The 24,196-nt window shown below is 48.9% G+C and overlaps 1 protein-coding gene across 1 annotated transcript in view; it reads left to right on the top strand.

Annotated features, from left to right (window-relative positions):
• The first annotated feature begins 370 nt into the window (after window positions 1-370).
• LOC129710524 (rap1 GTPase-activating protein 2-like) overlaps window positions 371-24,196 on the top strand; it is a 340,168-nt gene continuing 316,342 nt past the window's right edge. The window contains exon 1 of the mRNA XM_055657552.1: window positions 371-537. The gene's annotated coding sequence lies outside the window, so the exon portion shown is untranslated. The remainder of the gene's footprint in view (window positions 538-24,196) is intronic.

Below are 24,196 nucleotides of genomic sequence, written 5' to 3'. Positions count from 1 at the left end.
TGTGTGGAGTTTGCACGTTCTCCCCATGACCGCAAGGGTATTCTCCGGGTGCTCCGGTTTCATCCCACAAGATATGCAGGTTTGTAGGTTAATTGTAAATTGTCCCTCGTGTGTAGGATGATGCTAGTGTACCGGGTGATCGCTGGTCGGCGCAGACCCGCTGGGCCGAAGGGCCTCATTTCCGTACTGGATCTCTAAACCTTACAGTAAACTCACAACTCTAGGGTGGATGATGAGATCGGAGGCCCGCCCGCCCGCCTCTGGGCTGTGGGTGGGAAGCCAGGCGGGGTCACGGGCAGCAGCTCCACCTGCTGCGCCTCTCCATTGATGCAGCCATTCCCCAGGGCCGGGATGGGGATGAGCTGGAAGCCCCACTCCGCACGACGCAGAGGGGACGGGCTGGTCGGCTGGGAGAGAGTATGCACAGATCTGGCAGGCTGCCGTTCGTCAGCTGCATCAGCAACACAGCACTGACATCACTCCCGGCAGCTGCTTCACTGTTCCTTCCCCGTCTGCTGAGAGCCGAGAGAGCAGAAGGTAAGGCTGGGGAGACTGTAACCCTCCTCTTTTAAAAAATAAAAGGATCCCTTCCCTTGACAGGGCAGCAGCCGAGGGTTTGATATCGTGGCGGGAAGGCATCTGTATATGTGCTCTGAGATGTGTAACGACTGCAAATAGGGGAGAAGCCAGACTGTGGGAGAGGGCAATGCAATATAACATATAAAGCCACAAGGCATGGAACGAGTGCGCTTGTATCCCAGAGACAGGCTTCAGTCCGAGGGTGGTCAATCTGTGTAATTCTTTGCCACAGATAGCTGTGCGGAGGCCAAGTCAGTGGGTATTTTCAATGCAGAGATAGATAGATTCTTGCTTTGAACGGGTGTCGGGGGTTATGGGGAGAAGGCAGGAGAATGGGGTTGAGAGGGAAAGATAGATCAGCCACGATCCAATGATGGAGTGGTCCCGATGGGCCGAATGGCCTAATTCTGCTCCTGTCACCCATGGACGAGGTGCAAATGTGAAATAGGACAGCTATATGATAGTAAAGATGAGGATGCTTAATGCACAGAGGCCCTGGTAAGGTAGATGCATCTCCACAATTTGCAGTCGTTAAATATCAAATCTTTTCTCCTTTGTGTCGAGAGCCACATGAAAGGGTGTTGCACCCTCTCCTCCTCCTCACACCCCGGGCGAGAGAGAGGGAAATATTCTGCTTAAAACGAACAATAAGTAACACATTGCTTTCTGAACGTGGTCCTGATACACGATGGGAGCTGGAGGGTTAAATGCTGAGAGGCTGCATCTTGAAATGGGGGCTCGGGCTTAGAAAAAGGCTAGGACTCTATTCCTTGGAGCGCAGGAGGACGAGGGGCGATCTTACGGAGGTGTACACGGCCGTGAGAGGAATAGATCGGGTAAACGAACGCACAGAGTCTCTTCCCCAGAGTAGGCGAATCGATAAACCAGAGGATACTGGTTCACAGGATTAAGGTGAGGGGGGGGCGGGAAAGATTTAATAGGGCAACTTTTTTACACATAAGGTGGTGGGAGTGTGGAACGAGCTGCCAGAGGAGGTAGCTGAGACAGGTACTATCGTTACGTTTCAGAGACATTTAGACAGGTACATGGATAGGACAGGTTTAGAGGGATATGGGCCACGAACCTGTGACGATGGGGCATGTTGGGTGGCAAGTTGGGTCGATGGGCCTGTTTCTTTGTTGTGTGACTCTATAAGGAGGTGGCCAGGAGGTGGCACTTGCACGGGTACATGGATCAGAAAGGTTTAGAGGGATGTGGGCCAAATATGGGCAGGTGGGACTGGCTTAGATGGGGCATGGCCGAGTTGGGCCGAAGAGCCTGTTTCCATGCTGTACGACACCATGACTCAATGGTGGACAAAAAATGCCGGAGAAACTCAGCGGGTGAGGCAGCATCTATGGAGAAAAGGAATTGGCGACGTTTCGGGTCGAGACCCATCTTCTAGAGGAATAGATTGGGTAAACACACAGAGTCTCTTCCCCAGAGTATGGGAATCGAGAAACCAGAGGACAAGGGGTTCACAGCTTTCAAAGAAGGCTCTCGACCTGAAAAGTCGCCAATTCCTTTTCTCCATAGATGCTGCCTCACCCGCTGAGTTTCTCCAGCATTTTGTGTCTGCCTCCGATTCTTCCAGCATCTGCAGTTCTTTCTTAACCATGACTCTATGTCTCTGTGACTAAGCATCAGATTGCAGTGACCCCGTAGAACTTGCAGGGAGTGCCCTGGGATGTATGTAGTCAAGTCTAGGCCAGACAGAGTTTGTGGACTGTAAGTCAAGGGTAATGGGGAACAGGCAGGAAAGTGAAGCCGTCACTAAGATCGAATGGTCTTTATCGAAGGAGTTTCTTGAATGGATGGGCCACCTAGCCCCTCGTTGGATTGCAACCTTGTCGTGGTCGGGGAGCTTGTGTGTCTCAGTGACCCCTAGAGCTATGCCAGCGGGAGATTCGTCTCCTGTTAGGGTCTCCCATGCTGGGCAGGTCGAAGGGTAGAGGCGAGACGAAGAGCGATCCACTGGTCCTCCAGGTTGGAGGTCGAACACGGGGCTAACCCTGTCTCGTAAAACAAATATGTTACGGAAACAGCAACTGAAGGACTCAACACTACTGGGCGTGATGGACTTCCAGGGCTATCGACAGATGCTAGGATGAACGTCAATGGTGAAGAGAACCAGACAGCATCCCAAGAATAGCCCTGCACTGGACACCGGAAGGGAAAAGGAAAAGAGGGAGACCCAAAACCACCTGGCGTCGAACTGTAGAGGAGGAAATTAAAACAATGGAGCTGACCTGGGGTAGTGTCCAGAAACTAGCCCAGAACACACAGGAGTGGAGGCCCTTCGTTGATGCCCTACATGCCACCAGGCATAATAGGCAGTAAGTAAGTAAGTAAGGGCCACCTAGAGGGGCCAAATGGCCTCTCTCCAGCCTTCATTCGTATGGATCATATACAGAATGGTATATCTTTTACCTGGAGTAGGGGAATCAAGAACACAGGGTTAACATGAGGGGTGAAAGATTTAATAGGAACCTGAGGCACAACTTTTTAACACTTTTTAAAATGTGGAACGAGCTGCCGGAGGAGGTAGTTCAGGCTGGGACTATCACACCTTTTAAAAATCTTTAGGGCAGATTCATGGATGGGACAGGTTTAGAGGGATATGGGCCAATTGCTGGCAGGTGGGACTCATGAAGATGGGGCTTGTTGGTTGGTATGGGAAAGTTGGGCCGAAGGGCCTGTTTCAAATGATGAAATGAAATGATTCAATTAATTGTCATTGTCAGTGTACAGTACAGAGACAACGAAATGCATTTTTAGCATCTCCCTTGAAAGGGAGACACAGGGCGTCGCGGTGTGCCCGCGCCTGCCGCTGTAATTACATTCCATTACACACAGGCAAAGGTGGGTGAAGTGTCTTGCCCAAGGACACAACGACAGTATGCACTCCAAGCGGGATTTGAACCGGCTACCTTCCGGTCGCCAGCCGAACTCTTAGCCCATTGTGCTATCTGTCGCCCCAATGCTGTTGAATTGTTGAATTGACATGGCTTTCTTTAAAAAAATGTACCAGAGTGGGGTCATTTGGAAAATGGTCTTGAAGTTGCCATTCAGGGCAGTAAAGTCGTATGTAGAAACAAAGAACTGCAGATACCAGAGAAAGACACAAAGTGCTGGAGTAACTCAGCGTGTCAGGCAACATCACTGGAGGAAAAGGATGGGTGACGTTTCGGGTCGGGATCCTTGTTCAGTCTGATGGGTAAAAGACCAGGATCAATCACGGTCGACAGTAAATTACCTCAGGCACGGGTTCGATCCCGACTACGGGTGCTGTCTGTACGGAGTTTCTACGTTCTCCCCGTGACCTGCGTGGGATTCTCTGGGTGCTCCGGTTTCCTCCCACATTCGAAAGATTTACAGGTTTGTCGGTTCCTTGGCGTTGGTAAGTTGTAAAATTGTCCCTGGTGTGTCTAGGTTAGTGTGCGGGTGATCGCTGGTCGACATGGACTTATTGGGCCGAAGGGCCTGTTTCCGCGCTGTATCTGTATCCCCGCGGGTGATCTGATAGGTCATATAAAATTATAAAAGGACTGGACAAGTTAGATGCAGGAAAAATGTTGCCAATGTTGGGCGAGTCCAGAACCAGGAGCCACAGTCTTAGAATAAAGGGGAGGCCATTTAAGACTGAGGTGAGAAAAAACTTTTTCACCCAGAGTTGTGAATTTGTGGAATTCCCTGCCACAGAGGGCAGTGGAGGCCAAGTCACTGGATGGATTTAAGAGAGAGTTAGATAGAGCTCTAGGGGCTAGTGGAATCAAGGGATATGGGGAGAAGGCAGGCACGGGTTATTGATAGGGGATGATCAGCCATGATCACAATGAATGGCGGTGCTGGCTCGAAAGGCCGAATGGCCTATTCCTGCACTATTGTCTATTGTTTATTGACTGCACCCGTGGGTATTGTGTCCTTACAGGCCGCGTTAGAGAACAGGACGGTAGAGTTACTGCCTCACAGCGCCAGAGACCCGGGTTCAATCCGTGCCGAACAATTTTTTTTTTTTTTTTTTTTTTTTTTTTTAAAGTTACGGGTGCTGTCTGTACAGAGTTTTCTGTTCTCCCCGTGACTGCGTGGGTTTTCTCCGGGTGTTCCGGTTTCCTTCAAAGACATGCAGGTCTGCAGGTTAACTGATTTACGGTAAAAATTGTAAATTGTCACTAGTGTGTAGGAAAGTGCTAGTGTACGGGAATCGCTAGTCGGAGTGGAATCGAATGGCCTGCTTCCTCGCTTCCTCTCTAAACAAAACTTCTGAACATAACTGAAATAGAGACAGGTTGAGAAAACTGTGATATCACTGCCAAAAGGTCTTGAGGGAGTCTACACTGACATCGCAACAGTGTAGAAAACTCAATGATATTACAAATCAAAAGATGTTAGGTTCAACAGCTGGGTCTTTTATACACTGCAAGTTTCCAAACTGTGTGTCAATGGTTTCATCACGGGAGAATTTAGAACTCTTTCAATGAAGTTGCCATTTTAAGACAGTTTGACTTCTCTTTGTGAATTTGTTTGAGGTTGGTTGGCAACAGGCCCACCGAGCCCACTCCGACCATCAATCACCCGTTCACACTAGTTCTATGTTTAGTTTAGTTTAGAGATACAGCGCGGAAACACCGAGTCCACGCCTACCAACGATCCCCGAACATTAACACTATCCCACACACACTAGGGACAATTTACACATACACCAAGCTAATCAACCTACAAACCTGTACGTCTTTGGAGTGTGGGAGGAAACTGAAGGTCTCGGAGAAAACCCAGGCAGGTCAGGGGGAGAACGTACAAACTCCGTACAGACAGCGCCCGTAGTCGGGATCGAACCCGGGTCTCCGGCGCTGCGAGCGCTGTAAGGCAGCAGCTCTACCGCTGCGCCACCGTGACCGCCCCACTCTCTCATCCACTCCCTGCACGCTAGGGGGCAATTTACCTGGAAACCCGCACGTCTTTGGAAAGTGGGAAGGAACGCCCACAGTCAGCGGGGGGAGAACGTGGAAACTCCACACAGGCAGTACCCAAGGTCAGTCTCTGGCGCTGTGCCACAGATCTTTGGAACCCTTCCACAAAGACAGCTGGATGTAGTTTGTGGGTTCTTTAAAGGCAAAATTAGAAGTGTTTCTTTAAGCAAAGCAGTGCAAGGGCACTAGGCGAGACGGAAACATGTCTTTGAAGCCTCACTCAGATCCATGATCTTATTCAAAGGCGGGACTGGCTTGAGACGGACTCCTGGTCTAAGCAGCTATCAGAAGGATGTTGTCCTGCTGGAAAGAGGACTGAGTAGATTTGCGAGGATGTTGCCAGGACTCGAGGGCCTGAGCTACGGGGAGAGACTGGGCAGCCTGGGACTTTATTCCTTGGCGCGCAGGAGACTGAGGGGTGATCTGATCTGATAACATCATAAGGGGAACAGATAGGGTGAATGCACAGAGAATTTTACCCAGAGTAGGGGAACCAAGAAACTGGGGACATAGGTTTAAGGTGAGGGGGGAAAGATTTAAAAGGAGCTAGAGTAGCAACGTTTTCACACAGAGATGGGTGGGTGCATGGAATGAGCTGCCAGAGGAGGTAGTTGAGGCAGGTATAGTGGCAATAGCAAAGGACATGGATAGGAAAGGTTTAGAGTGATATGGGTGAAATGCAGGCCGATGGGCCCACTGTGGATGGGGCGTTTTGGTCGGGATGATCAAGCTGGGCCGAAGCACCTGTTTCAGTGCTGTGTGACTCTGACTGTTCACTCTCTGCAGGTTCATCATCTCTATGTTGATGTGGGGCACATTGGATACCATATGGGTACTGATTTTGAATGTGGGGTAGTGATTTTGGATGATTAGCCATGATCATATTGAATGGCGGTTCTGGCTCGAAGGGCCGAATGGCTGACTCTTGCACCTATGCTCTATGTTTCTATGAGGCAACTCAGGAAACTTGCTTGTTGTTGTTCCTAAGCTTGATGCCATTTGATCCAAACCGTACTTTGTCTATTGACCCGGAAATGACTGTAATGCATTTCCGCCCCTTTATACATTACTAGACTGTGGGGCCCCTTTGGGTTCCAGCACCACAAGGGAGGGCTGGTCCCCCAACGCAATATTCCACCTCTCCACCAATTCCAATGTTGGTGGCCAGTGGTGGGGGGGTGGAGTTTTCTGGAGCGCTAGTATGGGTGGTGTGGGTTGAAGGGACTGGTTACCAGAGGGCTAGTATGGACTATGGGCCAAATAAATTCTTGGGCTGGCGGCTCAGTCACAAAGGCTTGTTGTGCTGGCAGCTCACTCACTCACGGCTGGTGGGCTGGCAGTTGACTCGCAGCTATTCCTTGAAATTCCATTTGTGTGTCTAGGTTAAACAATCTGGTTTCATTTTACACATGCCGCCTTGAGCTTAATGGAACAATAGCCTCCATTTTAAAGCCAGTTACTGCAGAACAAAAGGGCGGCACGGTGGAGCAGCTGCTAGAGCTGCTGCCTCGCAGCGCCAGAGACCCGGGTTCGATCCCGACCTTGGGTGCTGTCTGTGTGGAGTTTGCATGTTCTACCGCATGGGTACTCCGCCTTCCTCTCAAATCCCAAATACACGCGGGTTTGTAGGTTAATCAGATGATTGCTGGTGGGCGCGGGCTCGGTGGGCCAAAGGTCCCCTTTCCACGCTGTATTTCTAAACTAAAACTAAACTAAACAAAAAGGTGAATGACCTACAACTGAAGGTACACAAAATTGCTGGAGAAACTCAGCGGGTGCAGCAGCATCTATGGAGCAAAGAAAATAGGCGGCGTTTCGGGCCGAAACCCTTCTTCAGACTCTTTTGTGTACCTTCGATCTTTCAGCATCTGCAGTTCCTTCTTGAACACTGACCTACAACTGAATTGGCCAGTTCTGATACAGAGAAAGTGAATGATCTGACGTTGCTGTACTCAACATTAAAACTGGGACACTGAACATAAAATACTGCAGTACAGTAACAGGCTCTTTGGTTAATTGGCTTCTGTAAATTGCCTCTAGTGTGTAGAGAGTGGATGAGAAAGTGGAATAACGTGGAACTAGTGTGAACGGGTGATTGATGGTTGGCGCAGACTCGGTGGGTTGAAGGGCCTGTTTCCACACTGTAGCTCTTAACTAAACTAAATTAGCCATCATGTAAGTGGGTATTAGGAATGTCAGTGGGGAATTGATGTGCCCATTGAGATAGAATTGGTTACATGGAAATAAAGGCCTGTTTCCATGCTGTATCTTTTAAACAATTCAATCAATCAATCGATGAATCTAGAACCATACCCATCTGCTTATGCATACATGCTGCTGCATTGTGCAGAATGTAAATACTATTAGCTTCTTGGACCTTGTAGCTGGACTGCGAGCAGCTTCTCTTACAACTGGGCATCTTCTGGGTTGAGAGTCAGTGAAGTAGCAGTACGAGGCGGGGTGATCACTTTAGATTTAGACTTAAGAGATACAGCGTGGAAAGTGGCCCTTCGGCCCATCGAGTCCGCACCGACCAGCGATCTCCCCGTACACTAGCACAATCCAACACCAGGGACAATTTACAATTTTTACTGAAGCCAATCAACCTACAAACCTGCACGTCTTTGGGAGTGTGGGAGGAAACCGGAGCACCCGGAGAAAACCCACGCAGGTCACAGCGAGAACGTACAAACTGTACAGACAGCACCCGTAGTCAGGATAGAACCCGGGTCTTTGGCGCTGTAAGGCAACAACTCTACCACTGTGCCACCGTGCCTCCCATTGAAATGGATTGTAATCTTGGGCTTGGCAGATAGAGACGGAGGAATGCAAGACGTGCATTTCAATAGCACCTTTCCCATCCAGACGGTGGTAAGTCATCGTGGCTGTCCCTCAAGATCGAGGGTGATGGTTGTTTTTATGGACTTTCATGTGGCTTATGAGTCGGATCCTGGCTTTGAACGAAGACGCCTGTGCGTGTGTGTGTTTAACGTGTACCTGATGGTGCACTCCAAGGAGCACACAGTCCTTCACAAATCAATCAACTCATTCTAATGGCAAGGGAACCCGGACGATCGTAGCTGATAGATCTGTTGCAGCCCTCATCCGCCTTCACAGCCGTTGAGTTCAAGATAACTTTGTCCGCCTGGTCCACCGTTGAGGTCTTGTAGGTTGGATCGTTCTTAGCCTTGGACTCCTCATCCTCGACCTTACCGCCATGGGTGGCCCTACCAGAAGCTGGTGCTTCCGGCGTCATCGACCTCGGACTCATCGGGTCACGGAAGCCTCTTCGCCACGGCAAGGTCAACAATTCGAAGAGTGAAAAGTACCTTACAGCCAACAAGGTACTTTCGAGCTGCAGGCATCTGTGGAGAGGATGTAGCATGGCAAGGTATTGGCACTGATGGACACAAAGTGCTACAGCGGGTCAGGCAGCATCGCTGGAGAAAACGGATGGGTGACGTTTCGGGTCGAGGCCCTTCTTCAAGCTTCTTCGAAGCTGTGCAAATGAAAGTCTAGTTTAATACAGAAATGTCACTGATTCCTTTTCTCCAGAGATGCTGCCTGACCTGCTGAAATACTCCAGCACTTTGCGTCTATCTTTGGTATAGAAACATAGAAACATAGAAATTAGGTGCAGGAGTAGGCCATTCAGCCCTTCGAGCCTGCACCGCCATTCAATATGATCATGGCTGATCATCCAACTCAGTATCCCGTACCTGCCTTCTCTCCATACCCCCTGATCCCCTTAGCCACAAGGGCCACATCTAACTCCCTCTTAAATATAGCCAATGAACTGGCCTCAACTACCCTCTGTGGCAGAGAGTTCCAGAGATTCACCACTCTCTGTGTGAAAAAAGTTCTTCTCATCTCGGTTTTAAAGGATTTCCCCCTTATCCTTAAGCTGTGACCCCTTGTCCTGGACTTCCCCAACATCGGGAGCAATCTTCCTGCATCTAGCCTGTCCAACCCCCTTAAGAATTTTGTAAGTATGAACCAGCATCACCAATTCTTTGCTTCTACACAAGATATTGGCATTGGTTTGTTACTCTCACCTCATGAGTGGTCCATTCAAGTCCCATTGAAATGGTACACAGCGGGGTTAAGTGCACAGGGCAACTGTGTGGTGCAGCTGGTAGAGCCACTGCCTCACAGCGTCAGAGACCCGAGTTCGATCCTGACCTCGGGTGCTGTCTGTCTGTATGCATGTTCTCTCTTGTGACCACGTGGGTTTCCTCCTGGTTCTCCGGTTTCCTCCCACACTCCAAAGACATGCAGGCTTGTAGGTTAATTGGCTTCGGTCAAAATTGTTAATTGTCCCCCGTGTGTAGGGTAGTGTTAGTGGGCAAGGATCGTTGGTTAGTGCAGACTCGGTGGGTCGAAGGGCCTGTTTCCACGCTGTATCTCTAAACTAAATTAAACTAAGCAAGCCAATCATGGGTGTAAACTTATGTCCCTGTCCCACTTAGGAAACCTGAACGGAAACCTCTGGAGACTTTGCGCCCCACCCAAGGTTTCCGTGTGGTTCCCGGTTCCCAGAGGTTCCCGGAGGTTTTTGTCAGTCTCCCTACCTGCTTCCACTACCTGCAACCTCTGGCAACCACCTGCAACCTCCGGGAACCGCACGGAAACCTTGGGTGGAGCGCAAAGTCTCCAGAGGTGTCCGTTCAGGTTTCCTAAGTGGGACAGGGGCTTCATCCTCGAAAGATAGTTCACCTTTGGTTCTTTATTTAGAGATACAGCGTGGAAACAGGCCCTTCGGCCCACCGAGTCCACACCGACCAAGGATGTTGCCAGTACACGAGAGCCTTAGCTGCATGGAAAGGTGGGGCAGGCTAGGATAGGATAGACTATAACAGCATGAAAATGGACCTTCGGCCCAAATTGTCCATGCTGACCCAGATGGTCCATCTGTGCTAGTCCCACCTACCTGCATTTGGCCCATATCCCCCTGAACCTGTCCTATCCATTATTCCTTGGAGATTCTATCTATTCCCCTCATGATTTTATACACTTCTATATCTCCCCTCAGTATCTCCCCCTTTGCTCATAAGGTCATAAGTAATAGGAGTAGAATTAGGCCATTCGGCCCATCAGGTCTACGCCACTCAATCATGGCTGATCTCTCACTCCCTCCGATCCCCAATCTCCTGCCTTCTCCCCATCTCTGACACCTGTACTTATCAAGAATCTATCTATCTCTGCCTTAAAAATATCCATTGACTTGGCCTCCACAGCCTTCCGTGGCAATGAATTCCACAGATTCACCTCCCTCTGACTATTGAAATTCCTCCTCATCTCCTTCTTAAAAGAACGTCCTTTCATTCTCAGGCTATGACCTCTAGTCCTAGACTTAGACTTAGCCTTGGATCCTTTATTTGTCATTCAGACCTTTCGGTCTGAACGAAATGTCGTTGCCTGCAGCCATACATGTAATAATAAATAACACAACACACAATAAACACAAATTAACATCCACCACAGTGAGTTCACCAGGCACCTCCTCACTGTGATGGAGGCAAAAATCTTAGGGTTACTGTCTCTTCCCTCCTCTTCTCCCTCTGCGCTGAGGCGATACCCCACCGGGCGATGGTAAGTCAGTCCCGCGGCTCACCGAGCTCCGCGAACGGGCCGGTTCAAGCTCCGCGGCCCGGGGTGGTCGAAGCTGCCGCCCTCCAGTCCAGCGGACGCAGCTGTTGCCGCGGGAGCTCCGGAAAACAGGCACCAGCCTGTGACCTGCGAGCTCCCGACGATGTCGTCCACTGGCCCGCGGCCGAGCCCCGGATTCAGGTCGCCGCCGCCAGAACGCCGCCTCAGCTACCGGAGCACCGTCTCAGCCCCGCGCCGGGCCGCCCTCACGGGAGCACCGTCCCAGCCTCGAGTCGTGCCGCTGCCACCGGAGCGTCTCAGCCAGCACCGTCCCAGCCCCGCGCCGGGCCGCCCTCACCGGAGCGCCGAGTCACTGGAGCGCCTGAACGCCGCCACAGCTCGAAGACGGCCAGCCTCGCGTTGGTGAGTCCTGGCTGGCTCTACCTCCGGAGCCTCGAGGTCGGTCGCAGGTTGGAGGCCGCCAGCTCCGCCATTAGGCCTCAGCGAAGACGGAGGCAGAGAAGGGGGATACGACAAGAAAAAGTCGCATTCCCCCGAAGGGAGAGACAGAAAGCCCTGTTTCATTTCCCCCCCCCCACACATAACACAACCTAATAACCAAAAATTTAACTAAACAAGACAAAAAAAAACAACACAAAAAAGTAAAAACAGACGGACTGCAGGCGAGCCGCAGCCGTTCAGCACCGCCACTTCGTGGAAGCATCGTCTCCACTTCCACTCTATCCAAGCCTTTCACTATTCTGTACGATGACCTCCCCCTCATCCTTCTAAACTCCAGCGAGTAAACGCCCAGTACTGTCAAACGCTCATCATATGTTAACCCACTTGTAAACTTGTAAACCTCCTCTGAACCCACTCCAGCGCCAGCTCATCGTTCTTCTGATATGGGGCCTAAAATTGCTCTCAATGCCCCAAATGCGGCCTGACTTCACAGTTATCTAGACTACACCTCCTTCCACTCTTGAAAAGGAACACCCTTTACTCTCAATTTCTCCGTCACCACCACATCTTCTCCCAAGATGAGACATTCCCCTCTAGGAAACCCGAGATGTCCTCATGCTTCAGTAAAAGTGGTTTCTCCTCATGTTTTTTAGTTTAATTTAGAGCCACAGGCCCTTTGGACCGACTGGTGATCAGCCCACACTAACATTATTCCACACACACACTAGGGATAATTTACAATTTTACTTCGGAGTCACATGAGTGACTACGTGAAGAACCCCGCCAGGACGCATGCGTGTCATATCGCTACATGCATTGCAACAAGTCATAGCAGGGGGAACAACGTTCCCTTAGCGGCAAAATTTGAAAGCCGGGAACAGCAGGTAAGGAGACTCTGCGTTCCAGAATTTGAAAGTCGGGAACAGCAGGTAAGAGACACTTACCTTTTAGGTGGAGACATGGACCGGATCCACGAAGGCTGCGGGAAAGCTGGCGGGGGAGAAGCGCAGAGTTGCGGGCAGCCGGCAGCAGCAGCAAACGGCACGCTGATCTCCCGTAATGGGAACAGCTGTGCCCGACTTCGCTCCCGCGCCGAAACTTAAATTTCAGAAGTATAGGGGTATACCTAAGAATTCTTCATTCCATTATCCTCCAGTACAGCATGTACTGAACTGAATGTTCATGCTTCAGGGTAAGAATCAACTTAAGTGCATTCTGAACTACAGTGCCCATATATTATAGGAGTTATGGAGGACATCCAACACGTATCACAGGAATTCGTGTCCTAAATATCCTTATCATAATTTAGAGGTGGTTGCCACTTCATCTTAGATTGACTAATTTGAATGCTTCGTACTTTATATTCATTACAGATGGGAACCTTTGGTGCAACTAAGGTATTGATCGTAGGGTACTACATGGCAAGCATGGTATTAAAATATGCTTGCTATATAGTACTCATTGGAGGTGCCCACAGATGTATTTACACAACAGATCGTCTGCGGTCCACCGTTAACACAGTTCACATGGCAGTGACTTTGCCGTAAGAAAGGGTACAGCCTTTATGGAGGCTTGCAGGGAACTAAACCATCCATCAGACTGGTAGTAGAATAATTGGCAATAGGGGCTGTGTGACAGCCACATGATATCGGACCTTTGCATAATCATAGTACTGAGCGTAACACGCGTCACTCAAGAAATTATGTGGGGGTCATTCTGACAGACTAATGAAGCAACCAACAGAGGCCACTATGGTACAAAAATGGTGGAACATACATTAGGCGTTGTTCCTAACCAAACACAGTTACCCGTCTATGGAACCACATACTGATGGGCCTTGGATTGGGATGCTACTAATTCCATCTCCAGCTGTGGGGGAGATGGAATGCTCAGGAGGCATCACTACTAACGTTGGGCATATATACCTGGGGAAGTGAGTGCTAGTCATGGCTTTAAGTCATATTGTTTTAGGTTATATCACCAGTATGTTAGTCTACAAATTAACAACACCACCGGGGTAGCATATGTCAACCATATGGGTAGAAATATATCGACACCATGTGACTATCTGGCCAACACTCTTTGTGAATTGAATTGAATCCTTTATTGTCATTCAGACCTTTCGGTCTGAACGAAATGCTGTTGCCTGCAGCCATACATGTAATAATAACAACACACAATAAACACAAACTAACATCCACCACAGTGAGTTCACCAAACACCTCCTCACTGTGATGGAGGCAATAGTCTTAGAGTTACTGTCTCTATTAATCTGGATTAATAGCGTATCCAGATAGAGATTTGGATATCAGCTTCCAACTACCAGGGAAACTGAATTTAGTGGCAGACGACAGGTCACGCTAAGTCTAAAAACACTGTATGGATGTTGGATAAAATATGTATTGCTGGAACAGCCGGTATGGAACACCAGATAACGACCTATTCACATCCATGCTCTCACCAGTTATCAAATTATGTTCTTGGGAGCCAGAACCTGGGGCAGTGGTTCAGGTGTATCTTCGCTGATTGGGGGATCATTTATGCATCCCTCCCTTTGCCTCATCAGTCGGGTATTTAGGAAGAAACTATAGACTCCACGTCTCGAATTTTGATAATACCTGATTGCCCTACGCAACCATGATATCAACATGAGTCAGAACCATACATCACCATCCATCATAGACCTAACTTACTGGGTCTTCCCGCAACAAGGGGAGTTACCCATGTCACTATTAAATATTAACCTATTTATTTTAGAGTTGAAATCACCTCTTCTACACCTGGGACTGACGGACCGAATGCGGAATTATTTCAGCGGGTCACAGACAGTCCACCCAAACATCAGTACTTGGTATCATCTAGTAATGGGAAGTACTGTCACAACAATAATCATCACCCACAGATCTATGAACATCCCGTCTGTTCTGGAATTCCTGGCAAGCCTCCATTACGATGAGAGACTCAGTCATAGTGCCATCAACTGCGCCAGAAGTGCTCTGTCAACATACCTGTCGAAGGTACAGAGCGGCATTCTGTTGGGACACACCCTGGTAAACAAACTCATGAGGGGCATTTTTAAAATTAATCCCCAAGAACCAGGTATTCCCAAATATGGGATGTGAGCATTGTACTGACCATGTTAAGAAACTGGTCTCCAGATACAACTCTGTTCCTACGGAAACTGTCTATGAAAACAGTCATGCTGATGGTCCTGGTCATGGCACAAAGGGTCCAGTCACTACAGAAAATAAGGTTGGACAACATGATTAATTCATCTGGAATTTAAGGTTTACATCAGTGTAATAGTCATACAGAACAGACAGGGGTCAACACGCCCAAAAAACAGAATTCAGAGCCTACCCTACAGATGGTCGTCTCTGTATTATAACTCACTTACTATCATACATGAAGTATACTAAGATCATCAGAGGGAAGAAATGTCACTTTAATCAGCTACTAACAGCCATTCAAAACAGTGACAGTCCAGACCATCTCTAGATGGCTAAAACAAGTCCTAAATAGGCTGGAGTGGACACTAGCATTTCAAATCTCACTCCACCAGGGCTGCAGCTACATTGGCAGCTATGAAGTTGGACGTACCAATGGACCAAATCCTCAAGACAGCAGGATGGCCAACGGAGGAACTTTCCAACGACTTTATAACAAACCAGTCATTGAACCTGGAACATTTGCAGAAACAAATTTAAGTTCTGTAATATAATTTACCCCATAAATATGGGCAATAATTGGTGTTAATATTTTTACTGTTGGGTTTCAATATCGTATTGATGTCTAATGATGTTAACTCTATTCTCCCCAAAAATCAAGGCAGATGTGATGCATGGACTTGTTCCACGGCATGAAATCACAGAGCTTTAAAATCTTCACGTAGTCACTCACGTGACTCCGAAGTAAAATAGTAAGATTAAACGAGAACTTACCAGTTTGAAGTTTGATTTTTATTTTATGAGGAGGAACGTTGAGGGAATACGTACCCTCCGCTCCCACCCTTGATCATATCCTGAACTGGTATCTCTTCTCTAATCTTACTATGTTTAGTCATTACAGTTATCTGTGATTTCACACTGCTGCTTTGAAGAATGACACGCATGCGTCCTGGCGGGGTTCTTCACGTATTCCCTCAACGTTCCTCCTCATAAAATAAAGATCAAACTTCAAACTGGTAAGTTCCCATTTAATCTTACTATTTTACCAAAGATATTTAACCTACAAACCTGTACGTCTTTGGAGTGTGGGAGGAAACCGATGATCTTGGAAAAAAAAATGCAGGTTCATGGGGAGAACGTACAAACTCCGTACAGACAGCACCCGTAGTCGGGATCGAACCAGGATCTCTGGCGCTGTAAGGCAGTGGCTCTACCACTACGACACAGTGCCACCTGCTGTTAGAGACGGATCCCTCACCCGTGCCTCCTCCTTGTCCCGCAGTTCTATTCAGTTTAGTTTAGAGATACAGAGTGGAAACAAGCCCTTCGGCCCATCGAGTTAAAGCTGTCCAATGATCACACGTAAACTTGTTCTATATTAATCCAGTTTTACATCCTACACACATGCCCCATCTAAGGTAGTCCCATTTACCCGCATTTGGCCAATATCCCAGTAAACCTTTGCCATCCATGTTCCCGTCCGAGCATGTACGCCTTTGGAGTGTGGGAGGGAACCGGAGCACCCAGAGAAAACCCACGGTCACGCGGAGAACGTGCAAACTCCGTACAGACAGCGCCCGTAGTCGGGATCGAACCTGGTTCTCTGGCGCTGTATGGCAGCAACTCTACTGCTGCGCCGCCGTGTCACCCTGTTCTCGATCCCCTCTCTCCAGAAGGATAGAGCCATACAGCCCTTCGGCCCAAAAAGGTCCTTCGGCCCAATTAGTCCTTGCTGACCAAGATGCCCCATCTAAGTTAGTTCCATTTGCCAGCATTTGATATATAGCCCCCTAATCCTTTCCTATCCATGTACCTGTCCAAATGTCGTTAAAATGTCATCATAGTTCCTGCCACAACTACCTCCTTGGTCAGCTCGTTCCATACACTCACCATCCTCCGAATGAAAAAGTTGCCCCTCCCATCTTCAACCTGTGTCCTTTGGATTCATACACCCTGGACAAAAGACTGTGCATTCACCCTATCTGTTCCAAGGATAGAGTTCCCCTGGTCCTCAACTTTCACCCCATCAGCCTCCGCATCCAACACATCATTCTCCGACATTTTTCCTTCGGTTTAGTTTAGAGATGCAGCGTGGAAACAGGCCCTTCGGCCCACCATTCACACCGACATGCGATCCTCGCACACTTACATGCTACCCTATACACATTAGGGACAATTTACAATTATACCAAGCCAACTAACCTACAAATCTCTACGCCTTTGGGATGTGGGAGGAAACCGGAGCACCCGGGGAAAACCCACATGGTCACGGGGAGAACGTAAAACTCCGTACAGACAGCACGATATGTGCGGATATGTCTATGGTGGAGATTGAAAGATTCTTGATTAGTACGGGTGTCAAAGGTTACGTGGAGACGGCAGGAGAATAGGGTTGAGAGGGAGAGATAGATCAACCACGATTGAATGGCGGAGTAGACTTGATGGGCCGAATGGCCTAATTCCGCTCCTAGAACTTATGACCTTATGAATTTTTCACTGTAGCTCGATACGTGTGAAAATAATAAGTCTAAACTTAAAAACTCTGTGAGTTTGCAACACATCAACACTTACCCCACCCAAACTTGTCAGACAGAGGAGAGCGGTCAATGTGATTGTGATCAGAATCGGTTTCCTGCCACCTCATGTTAGTTGCATGATCACTGAGTCCTCATGTTATTATCCATCGGTGTTGATTTATTATTAGATACATAGATACATAGACAATAGGTGCAGGAGTAGGCCATTCGGCCCTGCACTGCCATTCAATATGATCATGGCTGATCATCCACAATCAGTACCCCCTTCTTGCCTTCTCCCCAAACCCCTTGATTCCGCTAGCCCTAAGAGCTCTATCTAACTCTCTTTTGAATGCATCCAGCGAATCGGCCTCCACTGCCTTCTGTGGCAGAATTCCACAAATTCACGACTCTGTGTGAAAAAGTTTTTCCTCATCTCAGTTCTAAATGGCCTACCCATTATTCTTAAACTGTGGCCCCTTGTTCTGGACTCCCCCAACATCAGGAACATGTTTCCTGCATCGAGCATGTCCAATCCCTTAATAATTTTATATGTTTCTATAAGATATCCTCTCATCCTTCTAAATTCCAGTGAATACAAGCCCAGTCGCACACCACTCTTTCATCATATGACAGTTCCGCCATCCCGGGAATTAACCTTGTGAACCTTGTGAACTCCCTCAATAGCAAGAATGTCCATCCTCAAAACTGCACACGATACTCCAGGTGTGGTCTCACCAGGGCCCTGTCCACCTGCAGAAGGACCTTGTTGCTCCTATACTCAACCTCACATTTTCCACATTATACTGCATCTGCCATGCATCTGCCCACTCACCGAACCTGTCCAAGACACTCTGCATCCTCATAGCATCCTCTTCACAGTACACACTGCCACTCAGCTTTGTGTCATCTGCACATTTGCTAATGTTACTTTTAATTCCTTCAACTAAATCATTAATATATATTGTAAATGGCACCGAGCCTTGCGGCACCCCACTAGTCACTGCCTGCCATTCTGCATTTCTTTAGGCAGGGGGCAGGGATTCTTTGCCACAGAAGGCTGTGGAGGTCAAATAAGTGGATATTTTTAAGGCAGAGATAGATAGATTCTTGATTAGTACGGGTGTCAGGAGTTATGCGGAGAAGGCAGAAGAATGGGGTAAGGAGGGAGAGATAGATCAGCCATGATTGAATGGTGGAGTGGACGATGGGCCGAATGGACTTATTCTACTCCTATTCCTTATGACCTTATGACTCGGAGGGCCTGTTTCCGCACTGTATCTCTAAAACTAAAAACTAAAAACCATTACCCTCTGCTTCCTTCTATGAAGTCAATGTTATCTATGCTTTGATTGTACTCATGCGTGGTAGGTTTTGCATATGATAGCATAGATAGCAAGCAAAACAAATCTGCACTGTTAACCCTGTCAGTACCCTGGCTTACGGAAGAACCTGTCAGAGGTCTTGACAGCAGAGGAGAAGCTGTTCGTGAGTCTGGTGGTGCGCATTGTCAAGCCTTTAGATGTTCTGCCAGATGGGAGTGGGGAGAAGAAGGAACAACTAGGGTGCGACGAGTCTTTAATTATATTTAAATGTCGTCACGAGAAGGGTCCCGGCCCGAAACGTCACCTATCCATCCTCTCCAGAGATGCTGCCTAACCCGCTGAGTTACTCCAGCACTCTGTGGAACATCACCTTCATGTTCTCCACAGAGCTGGCTGACCCGCTTTACTCCGCACTCTGTGGACACATCACCTATCCATGTTGTCCACAGAAGCGTACCCGCTGAGTTATGTGCAGCAGCATCTATGGAGCTAAGGGGAGCCGAAATCCTTCTGGAAATAGGCTGCGTGATACGGGTTTCGGGAAACGTTACCTATTTCCTTAGCTCCATAGATGCTGCCTGACCCGCTGAGTTACTCCAGCACTCTGTGAAACATCACCTATCCATGTTCCCCAGAGATGCTGCCTGACCCGCTGAGTTACTCCAGCACTCTGTGTCCTTTCTTTGACTATGTTGGCTGCGTTTCCGAGGCAGCGTGAAGTGTAGATGGAGTCACTGGTGGGGAGACTGGTCTGCGTGATGGACTGGGATACATCCACAACTCTCTGCCATTTCTTGTGACCTGATTAAGCTGTTCCCCAACCAAGCTTCTCCGCCATTTTATGAGAACGGTCCCAGGAATGATTGGGTTAACAGACTAGATTGTAATCATATGTTGTCCTTCCGCTGACTGGTTAGTACGCAACAAAAGCTTTTCACTGTACCTCGCTACAGGTGACAATAAGCTGAACTCAAACCCAGACTTCATCTACTGTATCCGCTGTTCTAGTTGTGGACTCCTATATATATCGGCAAGGTCAAGCACAGACTGGGAGATGGTTTCACTCCAGTCCGCCTTGGCCTATACGATCTCCCAGTTGTCAAACTCTTTAACTACCCGACCCATTCCCACACTGACCTTTCTGTCCCGGGCCTCCTCCATTGTCAGAGTGAGGCCCTGCGCAAATTGGAGGAACAGCGACCTCATATTTTGCTTGGGTAGTTTACACCTCAGCAGTGTGTATGTTGATATCCCCAACTTCAAGTAGCCCTTGCATCCCCTCCCCCACTCTAGTCGTACTACTAGTTTCACTGTCGTGCTGCTGAGTTTCACCGTTTCGCTCATTATCACCTTCTCCACAGCCAACAGTGGCCCATTGTGGGAGGCACCTGGCATGGGGTGGGGGGGCACCGAGAGGACAAAGAGGAACCCCGTGTGGGGGAGGGGGGACGGTGGGGGTGGTGGAGGCAGGGGGCGAGGACAAAGAGAGACTATAACAAATACATTTATAACTTTGTGCTGTGCATACATTGTGCATATTACGCACAACAGAGAATGTTGTGGTACCCATTGGCTGAAGGCTGTACTACTGGGTGTACTACAAGGCTGTACTACAAGGGTGGTGAATCTGAGGAATACTTTGCCACAGAAGGCTGTGGAGGCCAAGTCAGTGGATATTTTTAAGGCTGAGATAGACAGGTTCTCGATTAGTTCTCAATTAAGGAATAGGCAACGTTTCGGGTCGAAACCTTTCTTCAGAACCTTGAGTCTGAAGAAGGGTCTTGACCCAAAACGTTGCCTATTTCCTTCACTCCATAGATGCTGCCTCAGCCGTTGAGTTTCTCCAGCATTTTTGCCTACCTTCGATTTTCCAGCATCTGCAGTTCCTTCTTGAACACGATGGCAATCGATCCATTTACAGTGTACAGATACATGATAAGGGAATAACGTTTAGTGCACGGTGAAGCCAGAAAAACACAATCAAGGATAGTCCGAGGGTCATCAAAGAGGTAGATAGGTAAATAAAAACCTGTACGTCTTTCGAGTGTGAGGGGGGGGGGAAACTGGAGCACCCGGAGAATACCCACGCAGGTCGCAGGGAGAACGTACAAACTCCATACAGCTAGCACCTGCAATCAGGATTGAACCCGGCCTTCTGGCGTATTTAGGCAGCAAATCTACCGCTGCGCCACCGTGCCGCCCCTGAGCATTGGCGATACGCAGAAACCCAGTGTAAAAAGCCAGTCTCTCCACCCACCCACTCCTCCAAAGTGTCTCCTGCCCCTAACTGTAACAGAGTGTGTGGGACCTGCTGCCTTTGCTAAATCCACAGCACTGTAGTTTAGTTTAGAGATACAGCGCGGAAACAGGCAGCGACTAGCGATCACTTCATACATTACCACTATCCTACACTCTAGGGATATATAAAACATAGAAACATAGGTGTGGGAGTAGGCCATTCGGCCCTTCAAGCCAGCACAGCCATTCAATATGATCATGGCTGATCATCCAAAATCAGTACCCCGTACCTGCTTTCTCCCCACGCCCCTTGATTCCGTTAGGCCGAAGAGCTGTACATCTAACAATTTACAGAAGCCAATAACTTACAAACCTGTACGTCTTTGGAGTGTTGGAGGAAACCCGCAGCACCCGGAGAAAACCCACGTGATCACAGGGCGAAGGTACAAACTCCGTACAGACAGCACCCGTAGTCGGGATGGATCCGGGGTCTCTGGCGCTGTGAGGCAGCAACTCTACCGCTGGGCCACCGTGCCACCCGACAGCGGCAGTAATTATCCTCAATCTCAAGTGATTGCCTAAGGAGCGAACAGCTGTTCATACAGCGAAGATGATTATTCTCTCCTCAGATACATTAAACCGACGTTTTAATGCTACTTCCTCGCCAAGCTGATTGGGTTTAAATTGTAGATAAAATCACTGATTCCTAATGTCTAAATATATCCGCAGGGGGGATAGACGCACAGGTCAGTCTGTAATTATTTACTCTGCCCTAATTGAATCACTTTGTTCACTGGCTGCTGCTGCTGTGAGTTATTGCTGCCCCTTCTGCTCCATTAAGTCACTCACGCCCGAGAGACTGCTGGGCGTCAGGGTGTGTGGCTAACGCAATTACACAGAGCACGATCCTCATCAGTAGAGAGGCCAGGAATTGGATCTGCGCAGCCGGGAGCTGTCGGTTCCCTTTTCAAGGCTGGAGACCACGCATTCGGCCCATCGGGTTTACTCCAGGTGCTCCGGTTTCCTCACACAAAGGGTGGTGGGTGTATGGAGCAAGCTGACAGATGAGGTCGTTGAGGCTGGGACTATCCCAACGTTTAAGGAACAGTTAGACAGGTATGTGGATAGGACAGGTTTGGAGGGATATGGACCAAGCGCAGACAGGTGGGACTAGTGTAGCTGGGATATGTTGGCCGTTGTGGGCAAGTTGGGCCGGAGGGACTGTTTCCACGCTGTGTCACTCTGTGACTCTTTCCCAAAGACGTGCAGGTTTGTACGTGGCTCATGGTTATCTATCTCTCCCTCTCAACGCTATTCCCGAGGGTGTGGAAGATTGCAACCATCACGTGGTCCGCCCTGTTTCAACTAATGCAATCAACTCGACGTGCACAAACGGAAGATCAAATAGAACAAGTTGTCCAACAACTTTAGGCTGTGCACGCCACACGAAAGAAGAAGAAGAAGAACCCTATTCCCTGCCCTCTCCCCATAACCCCAGACACCCAAACTAATCAAGAAGCTATCAATCAACACTTTATTGACTGGGCCTCCACAGCCTTCTCTGGCAATGAATTCCACAGTATGATGAGCGTTTGACGGCACTGGGCCTGTACTCGCTAGGGTTTAGTGATGAGGGGGGACCTGATTGAGACTTACCGAATAGTGAATGACCTGGATAGAGCGGATGTGGAGAGGGGAACCAGGACGTGGCGTCGAAGGACGAGAAGCCGAAGCAAAAAAGTCGAAGCCAAATAGCCGAATGGAAACAAAGCTGAAACGCCAAATAACCGAAAGCGTACGAAACTGAAACGCCAACAAACTGAAAGGGCGGGACGCCTAAAAGCAAACTCACCGAATGGCCGCTCTGCCGAAACGCCACCTAACTGAAAGGCTGCGTCGCTTACAAGCCAACTAACTGCTCTGCCGAAAAGTCAAATAACGGGCATGACGTCGCCGGGGGGGGGCGGGACGTGTCATCGATTGTCCATCACATCACTGGCCGGTGGAAACAGGAGGGTGGGGGTCATTTTCCCACACAAGCCATTATTTGACTATTTGGCAGAGCAGCATTCGGTTTGTTGGTGTTTCGGCTTCGTTTCCATTCCACTATTTGGCTTCGACTTCTTTGCTTCGACTTCTCGCCCTTCAACCCCACGTCCGCACACGGTGGAGGGGATGCTCCCAGAACTTATCAACTTAGGATGCAAACATCTGCGAGGCTCAGGCTCATGTGTTGTTGTTTAGGAGCTCTGGTCTGGCAAGGCCTCAATATCCTTCAACCATTTGCTTCACTAACACCGCTCACAGTGTTCTTCACTTCTCTGCTCACTTTTCTTCTTTATGAGCTCTTTAGTCCGCAAGTCTTATGAGGAGAATTAGCCCATTCGGCCCATCGTGCCTCTCTCTGCCTTTCAATCACGGCTGATCTACCTTTCCCTCTCAACCCCATTCTCCTGCCTTCTCCCCGTAACCCCTGACACCCGTACTAATCAAGAATCTATCTATCTCCGCCTTAGAAATATCCACAGTCTTCTGTGGCAGTGAATTCCACAGATTCACCACCCTCTGATTAAAGAAATTCCTCCTCATCTCCTTCCTAAAAGTTCATCCTCTTATTCTGAGGCTGAGACTTCTGGTCCTAGACTCGCCCACTAGTGGAAACATCCTCTCCACATCCACTCTGTCCAGGCCTTTCACAATTCAGTAAGTTACAACGAGGTTCCCCCCTCATTCTTCAAAATTCCAGCTTGTACAGGCCCAGAGAGCCGTCAAACCCACTCATCCCCGTGATCATTCTCGTAAACCTCCTCTGGACCCTCTCCAACGCTAGCACATCCCTCCTGAGATACGTGGGCCCAAAACTGCTCGCGATGTTCTTCTGAATATAGACACAAATTGCTGGAGTAAAGGGCCTGCCCCACTTTCACGACCTAGTTCACAACTTTTTTTACTCGTGGACATTTTACATCAGGCGAGAAAAACGCCCCGACCTACTTGATGCCACGAGTACCTCAGACTAGCATCACGGCCTGCCTACGACCTACCTACGACCTCGTGACGACCATGCAGCGAGTATGAGTCAAGGGAAAACTTGGCGGAGGTCGTGAATTAAGTCATGAAAGTGGGACAGGGCCTGTAGTCGGCGGGTCAGGCAGCATCTCTGGAAGAAAGGAATGGGCGCTGTTTCGGGTCGAACTGAAAGATAGAGGATGGGGGGGGGGGAATGGAGGCGAGAAAAGACCAAAAAAAATCGGGGCCGGCAACAGCCCATTCCTTCCTGAGGTCTCTATTAAATCATCCCCCCTCCCTCCTTGAACTAGTGCCCCTAAATGACCGCGATCTGCTCGACT

This window comes from Leucoraja erinacea, chromosome 28 (assembly GCF_028641065.1).
Source record: "Leucoraja erinacea ecotype New England chromosome 28, Leri_hhj_1, whole genome shotgun sequence".
Taxonomy (NCBI): Eukaryota; Metazoa; Chordata; class Chondrichthyes; order Rajiformes; family Rajidae; genus Leucoraja; species Leucoraja erinaceus.
Note: the sequence above shows the minus strand (reverse complement) of the source record. Positions and strands in the feature narration are given on the sequence as shown.